The sequence below is a fragment of the Gossypium arboreum genome, chromosome 11 (genome assembly GCF_025698485.1).
Source record: "Gossypium arboreum isolate Shixiya-1 chromosome 11, ASM2569848v2, whole genome shotgun sequence".
Taxonomy (NCBI): Eukaryota; Viridiplantae; Streptophyta; class Magnoliopsida; order Malvales; family Malvaceae; genus Gossypium; species Gossypium arboreum.
Genome location: NC_069080.1, coordinates 33,266,276 through 33,275,319, shown reverse-complemented (window position 1 = coordinate 33,275,319; position 9,044 = coordinate 33,266,276).

Genomic DNA, 9,044 nt, shown 5'->3' with positions numbered 1-9,044 from the left:
TGGAGCTGCTAGTTCAAATCCACAACCAAAGAGATCAAAAGAATTTCGTGGTAGCTGGAGGTCGACTTATAAGTCAGATAAAGCTGATGAAACCATGATTGACAATCGACTGTGCCCACGAGTAAAGTACAAGGTCCAATCTGGGATATTGATATTCTAATTTGTGTGCATTGTAAAAAAAAGCACCGTGGTGAATGCTAGAAGTTAACTCGATGTTGATTTCGCTGTGCCTGCACCTAGGGGTTGCGGGTCGAGTTGAGGTGGTTTATTTTCGAGAGGTGATGTCAAAAACGGAAATGATGCTGTTACTCATCAATTGGAGGCCAGAACGCCAGTTCGAGCTTATGTTGTACAGACATGTGAGGATGGCGATGCTAATAACGTTGTGACAGGTATCTTTTTATTACATCCAGAACCTGTTTATGCTTTGATAGATCTAGGATCTTCGCATTCATATGTTAATACTGAATTGGTAAAGTCGAGAAGTTTAAAATTTAAGATGTCTAGTGTATCGATATTGATGTTTAGTCTGTTAAGACAATCTCTGTTAGTGGATCAGGTGTGTAGGAGATGCCCGTTAGTGATACAGAATATAATATTCCCTGTTGCTTTGTTGATAATTCCATTTGGCGATTTTGATATGATTTTGGGCAGGGATTGTCTTACAGATTACGGGGTGATTCTTGATTATCGTAAAGAAAAGTTAATTGTTCAGAGCAAAGACGGTGGTATGATTGAAGTGAATGGTGTTCGAACGAGTGGTTCAACCTGTATCATTTCAGCAATTCGAGCTGATAAACTTCTCAATCAAGGTTGTGGTGCTTTTCTAGCCTATGTTATCAATTTGAATTCTGGTGATAGTCAGAGCAGTAAAATTTAAACTGTTTGCAAATTTCCAGATATGTTTCCCAAGGAATTATCAGGATTACCACTCGATCAAAAGGTTGAGTTTAAAATTGAAGTGTTTCCTGGTACAACTCCGGTGTCAATGTCCCCCTATCGTATGGCACCTACAAAGTTAAAAGAATACAATTGCAAGACTTACTAGATCGCGGCTTTCAAAGCCCTAGTATATCACCTTAGGGAGCTCTAGTGCTTTTTATCAAAAAGAAATAGGCTCAATGCGGCTTTGCATTGTCTATCGGTAATTGAATAAGTTGACGATTAAGAATCGATATCCTCTACCCCATATTAATGACTTATTCAATCAACTAAAAGGAGCTTCTGTCTTTTCAAAGATAGATTTGAGATCGGATTACTATCAGTTGAAAGTGAAAGATAGTGGCATATCGAAGACGACATTTCATACGCCTTATGGTCACTATAAATTCTTAGTGATGACTTTTGGATTGACGAATGCTCCAGCAGCATTCATGGATATCATAAACCGTATTTTTCAACTGAATTTGGATCAATTTGTGGTAGTTTTTATTGACGATATTTTGATCTATTTGAAATCCGAATCCGAGCATGAGCAACACCTCAAAATTGTTTTACAAGTGTTATGAGAGAAACGGTTATATAGAAAGCTTAGTAAGTGTGGATTCTGGTTATCAGAGGTTGTATTTTTTTGTCATGTTATCTCAGCAGACGAGATTAGAGTTGATTCAAAAAAGATCGAGGCAATTGTTCAGTGAAAAGTACCGAGAAATTTGTCAGAGGTAAGTAGTTTTCTTGGACTAGTTGGTTATTACCAAAGATTTGTAAATGGATTTTCGAATATAGCTTTACCGATGACAAAGTTTTTGCATAAGAATGTTCAATTCATCTGGGATGATCAGTATCAAGAAAGTTTTGAGCAATTGAAGCAAATGTTGACTGAAGCGTCGGTTTTAACTTTACCAGAATCAGGAAAGGATTTTATGGTCTATAGTGATGCTTCTTTCAGTGATCTCGGCTGTGTCTTGATACAAGACGGGAAAGTGATCACTTATGCGCCTTATCAGATAAAGATGCATGAATGCAATTATCTGACATACGATTTAGAGCTAGCTGATGTGGTTTTTGCTCTAAAGATCTGTAGGTGCTACTTGTATGGCAAAAAGTGTCATATCTATACCGGTCATAAGAGTCTCAAATACCTCCTATCTCAAAAGGAGTTAAATTTGAGACAACGTCATTGGTTAGAGCTTCTAAAAGATTTTGATTGCGTTATTGATTACCGCCCTAGTAAAGCTAACGCCGTAGCTAATACGTTGAGTAGAAAAGCAGCGGTTGATTTAAATAGTCAATGTAAAATTGAATTGTGTTGAATTAATGTATTTTAATTGTTTTAATTCCTTAGCTAACGTCGTATCGAAATCCTCGACTAAAAAAGAGAAGGATAAAATCGACGTCGAATATCTCGGAATCCACGATTTGTATTTCTATAATATAAATCTAGTTACTAATTTTTATATATAGATTTAATGCATATGGTAAGTGGTTGAGGTGAATGTTTTGGCACTTTGATATTGAATTGAAATTATAATTGATTGAATTGGATTGAACTGATATATAAATTATGAATGTATTGAGTATTTGAATTGAAATAAATATATGTGTATATGTGATAATGTGCAATTATGATAATTGGATATTAGTTGTATTTGGAAAGTGAATTGGAACCCTATTAATTGTATCGGGCTGAGTCAGATATAGATTGCATGCCATAGGATGGGAAGAATTCAGGGATTTCTTCGACTTTGAGTTGAGGAGGCATTAGGTGCCAATTTACTTTGGTTTAATCGATGAGACACTGTGTGTCAATTTATATAGCGTTGGCACAGTTATTGCTTTAGATTTATCCGATGAGGCACTGGGTGCGAAACTGGTGTGTTGATTGGATTCGTGTATCCGTTTGAGTCCAAATCGTGTTAATCGGGGTAATCAAATAATAAGTTTTGTAATCGATATTGAATGATATTGTATGTGAATTGAAAATGAGATAGTCATTTGAAACATGAAAAAAAAAAGAGATATGTTGTGATTAAATGAGATGCATGAGTTATGTACTCACGAATTGAATATTGAATGGATAATGCCATTGTATTAACAAATGTGGTTTGATATGTGAAAAGCTTTTTGTAAAGCAAGTGTGTGAATTGGGACATTTGTTAAACAAATGAAATATTACAGCATGTATAAATTGAATATAGTATGAAATGATATGCTATTAAGTATGAATTCTAAAAGGTGACATATGGTAGTTGTGATCTTAGACATTAATATGTGTTTATAATTCAATTGTGCATTTTGTATTCTCTTGTCTTTAAATGTTCGGATTATAGAAATATCACTGAGTTTTACTCAGCGTACGATTTTGTTTTTCCTGTGCGCAGGTTAAGTACTTCTCTTTTGATCACCGATTTAGTATCCAGCAATGATCTCAATATCAAATATGGTGATGTTTATCCTTTTCTGTTGGCATGTATCTAGGATGTCTAGTTGATAGTTATTTTGTAGATGGATTGTAAATGAAATTATAAGTATAATGTTGGTTTAAGTATATAAATGTATGTTTTTATTTGAAGCCATATTTTGGCATGTTGGTTTGAACCAATGCTTGCTATGTGTATGTGAATATAAGTTGATGTTTTAGGTAGATATGAGCTAGGTCAAATTGATGGATTTTGGCATGTTTAAATTTTTTATTTGAATGATGCATTGATGATATGTTTGGATGATATAAGTGTGGTACCAATGACAGTACATTGGTTAGGCACCTAGAATAATTGTTTTGGCATTTTTTGAATGTGTTTGATCGTGATTTGAATGGATTAAACAAATGGTTTTTGAGTTGCTTAATTCTCAAGCAAGTAGGAAATAGTAAACTTGTGGTTTAAGGCACATTTTAGGCCCACACGGTCAGACACATGATCGTGTGACTTGGCCGTATGAGACACACGACTAGCTCACGGGCGTGCGAAGTTACACGGCTGGTACACTGGTATGTGACTTGGTCGTGTAACACAAGTCAGTGAATTACATGAGTTGGGACACGACCGTGTGTCCCTACTTCGAATACCCACACGGCCGTGTGACCCCTGCAGTTAAAATTTTTCTAACTTTTTCCTAAATTTTTCAAATGTTTCTGATTTAGTCCCAAATCATTTCTAAAATGATTTTTAGGCCTCAAAGGCTTGAAAAATGGACGTTATGCATGTTAATGATGAATTCTATTATGATTTTTGAAATGTTTTGAAATGACTGATTTAGATTATGGTTAATCGGTAATGGTTCGAAACCCTATTCTGACGATAGATACGGGTTAGAGGTGTTACAGAATGTGCATAAAATTAAGTAGCTTTTGTGGTAAAGAAGGCCACTGGCAAAGGTACCTTAAGTAAAGTATGTCTAGCAATGTAAGGTGGTGAATGTACCTTTAGTTGAGTATGTCTAACTCAAACACCAATAGATCTAATTAGTAGTTTAAATAAGTTATAGTACAATGAAACATAAAGAAGAATTTTTGGATTTTTATAATTGACGAAATAAAATATGCATAAATAAAGTAGACTTCGGAAAACTTAATCTATAAACTTAATCAAATCTACATATCGATGATTAGCTCGCTTTGGTGATTATAATTAATTCCTATTTTAGGTTTCTATTTAATCAACTAGTCATTACCCTAACAGGATCTCTCGATCTTCCACTAAACTAATGAGTCGGCAAAAACTAATTATCTTTCGACCTGACAGTCTAGACCAGTTCAGGGCTAAGGTGTTCATAGATAGACCATACCAATTTTTGGTTAATTCTCACCTAAATAACTTCTTAGGGTTTAAGTTCTTCCTTTTCCCAAACAGTTGATCCGCTAAGAAAACCCTACATAACAATTAGTTAATCACACCTCCACTTGCTAATCCCCCATAAAAGGATTAGTCCCTCATGGAATCAATAAACATAGTAAACTTGATGATAAATATATGTATGAAAAATAAATCAAGAATAAGTTTAGAGAATCTTGATTGTATTCGATTAATGAAGCGTAGAAATCCTCAAACATTTGATTGCATCTACAAATCAAGTTATCTGAAGAACACGAATGAAAAGAACTGAAAAGAAATCTAAACCCTAAGAGAAAGTGATAAACACACTAATTTACATGATTCTTGTGTTTAATTTGGTTTATTTCTGAATTAATCCCTACTTAATTGGTGTTTTTTATGATTTAATCTTATCAGGGATGCAATTGGTCAAAAACGAGCAAAAAGAGACCAAATTGAAAGACAAATCATTGAGTTGGGGACAAATCATAAAGATGGGAAGGCCAAGGATTTAACATCAATTTTGACTTTGTAAAAATCTAAAAATAGAAGATATTATTTTGTTTTATTTAGCTTTGTTATTTATTATTTATTATTTATTATTTATTATTTATTATTTATTATTTATTATTTTTATTTTTATTTTTATTTTTATTTTTATTTTAGAATAGGGTATTTTTAGTAACCCTATGTATATAAATAGGGGCTTTTAGTTTCCTAGAAAAATCATCCTTTAATTTGTATTCCTTCTTCTACTTGGAATAGAATTACTCTCTCTCTTGTATTTCCTTTTTCAATTTGGAGTTGGAATATCATTTCTTTTCTCTTCATTTTGACGTTGCATTTTGTAGCTTTGTCTCCAATTTTTGTTTCTTCTCCACAACTGGGTCAATTGCTTCCAAGTCCCCTTTCCTTTCCAAAATTCCATCATCCTTCACACCAAGCCAAAACACAATCCACAACCTTCAAGCATGATTAAATTCATGCCACACTAAACCCCTTTCAGCTTTAAGCCGTTGTTAACCCCGTCAAAAACCCGTGAGTTATGAACCCGAGCTGTTTAACTCCCAATTTTTTATATTTATTATTTCTCCGGATTAAGAGTATGACTTCGTCAACTCACAAAGTCAAGTCAATACTAAGTCAAAAAGGACGTCGTTTGAGTTAGTGTGGCTAGACGTACAGTTGGAATTCCGAAAGGATCGATTGTCTAATTGGTTTTCCGTGAACACATTGGCGTGCCAAGTGGGGATTGTTGTTTGGTTCCTTCAAGGGAAATAGTAACCGGATTTAAATGTCCCGAACGTTTAAGGGCATTGGTTCGAGCTAGGCTCTTCTAGAACGCAAAGTTGCCGGAGTTTTAAATCACGAACGTTTCGTAAGTTGTTCAATCGGTAAGGGTTAGTTATAGGACGTTCCATAACTAATTTACACAAGGAAGAGTTGGTGTCCAAGGCGTCCTTGGAAGCTATAACTAGCTTATTGGAAAAGAGGAGTTCACCTAATTTCGAGGATCAGGTCAAAGATGGAAGAACCCGTGCTTAAGGCTGAGCTAAGTTTAATTGATTTTTCTTCAGATTACTTCGTTTTTATTTTATTTTATTTCATCTTTTACTTTTTACGTTTTTTGTGTTTATTTCAGGTTTCATATTTTATTCCCCCCCAAACATCGCAGGCTCGACGACTGCCCAGACATAAATCTGGTCGAGAGATAAACAATTTTCAGTAAACCCAGTCTCTGTGGGATCGACCCTACTCCCTATACTGCTTTAATTTGCAAATTAGGTGTAGGTTTATATTGGTGGAATCGACAGCCATGAGAAAGAAAAAAACTAAAAACTAAATTACAAAGAAAAACTTAGAATATCAAAAGTTGTCCATAACAATTGTTAAATGAGCCTATTTATAGATTTATGGTAGCTGTCGTCCTTAACCCTTTGTTAGCTAACATTCTCATGTTAAACATTTGATTGTGTAGACTAAAACACCCTTAGCTCGTAAGTGCTTCTTGTACAAGACCGATGTCACGACTTTAACTTGAATTTTGACATTGAGGGTAGTACGGTCATATTCAGGGTATCTTCAGAGGTGTTGCGACATCCTTAGGTAGTGTCGTGACACCGAAGGAAGTCTTGGAATTCTTCTATTCTGCTCCTTATGTTGCGACATCAAACTCTCTGTAACACCCCTATCCCGTATCCATCGCTGAAATAGGGTTACAAAGCATTACCGGAATTTACAGATCAAATAAACAGACATTTCAAACATTTCATATCATATAATATTCATGTCAAAAACCAATCGAAATCAAACATATTGTCCCTTATACAAGCCCTCGAGGCCTAAAATACGCGTTAGAAACAAGTCAGGACTAAATTGGATACTCAAAGAATTTTTCAGAAAACATTGAAATTTTTCAAAGCTGCAGAGGTCACATGGGCCGTGTGGCCAGGCCATGTGACTCACATGGCCAAGAGACACGCCCGTGTCTTAGGCCGTGTGGACATTCAAAATAAGAAACACATAGCTGTGTCCCAGCCCATGTAACTCACTCACTTGGGTCATACAGCCATGCCACACACCTGTGTGCTAGGCCGTGTGGGCATACTAACTTGTGCTCTTAAAAAGATATAGGGGACACATGACCGTGTCACTGTGTCACACACGGCTAAGACACATGCCCAAGTCTCTGCCCATGTGGAAAAAAAATAGACCATTTTACAAGCCACATTTCTCCCCCAATTGCCATCCACCTTTACTCAACATTTTGCATATATACAAGTCATAATTAGGTATTCAAAACAAGCCAAAATTAAGCTTTAAACATGTAAAATCATCACATACAACCAATATACCTTTAGGCACTTCAAATGACAATATGCAAATATGTCAACCATGTATCCAAATTTACCTAAGCGACCCAATACATATATGCATAATTATTGTACCAAAACCTATCATGTAGGTCATTTATCAAGCTCACCCATTTGGTACCAAATATACCATTCTAAACCAATCATCAATATACCTATATGTTTTCCATAACAAATCACTAAATCACTCCAAGGTATATAACATATCTTATATACATATTCAAACCACATTTTAATTTCCATCATTCAACCATATCAAACACACATTAAATATGATAAGGCCACATATATATACATCAAAACATACCAAACACAAGTCAAATAAGTGACTAATCTCAACAAAAGACTTTTATGCCAACATTGGCCAAATTAACCTATACATGCCATTATAACCAGAATTAATTAACTGAAAGTACCAAAAGAGCCTATGGATAGTGTGATATGGCTCTGACAGGCTTTCAACCCGAACGAGCTTCCGAATTACTATAAAACAGAGAAAATAACACAGAGTAAGCATTTAAGCTTAGTAAGTTTGTATAACAAAGAAATTAACTTACCATTTAATCACATTTAAGGTAAGCATACAAAACATATCCAACTCAATTTGGCCAAAAGCCTAAACACATATCCTCAACAACCATGTTAGTCATGTAATTCATATAATATCAAGAAACATGTATGAATTCAACCACTATTCAAATTTCATATACATGTAACATCTATACCATGTATCCATATAAATCATAAAAAAAATTGTAAATTAATCCTCGAGCTAGCTAGATTAAGCTACAACGATTCCGGGAACATATAAATCATAAAAAAAGGGGACAAAAATTCATACATAATTGAGCAAAATAAGCTTGCTAAAATTTCAAGCTTCCATGGCTAGGTTTTTTTTTAAAAAAAAAATTGGTGAAAGATGATAATAGTTTGTTTTATTTACTTTATCATTTATTACCTATTTACTAATTTAACTTTAAAAACTAATCAAAATTTAAATAATAACAAACCATATTTATCCACTAACAACCTTAATGGCTAATTACCATATAAGGACCTCCACTTTAAAATTATATAGCTATTTAATACCTTTAGCTATTAAAACATAACTTTTGCACTTTATGTAATTTAATCCTTTTTATCAAATTAAGCATGTAAACAGTAAAATTTCTTATCTAAATTTTTATATGGTATTTCTATCATACTATAGACCATAAAATAATAAAATAAATTTTTTGACTTCAGATTTGTAGTCCCGAAACCATTATTCTGATTTCACTAAAAATGGGTTGTTACACTCACACGATATATTAGCTCGCCCTTAGGCCTCATTCGGCCCCTAAGGTCAATGAAAGACTCAAATTACACTTTTTATTGAATGTAAATGAAGTTATAAAAACTCGACTAAAACATAACAAAA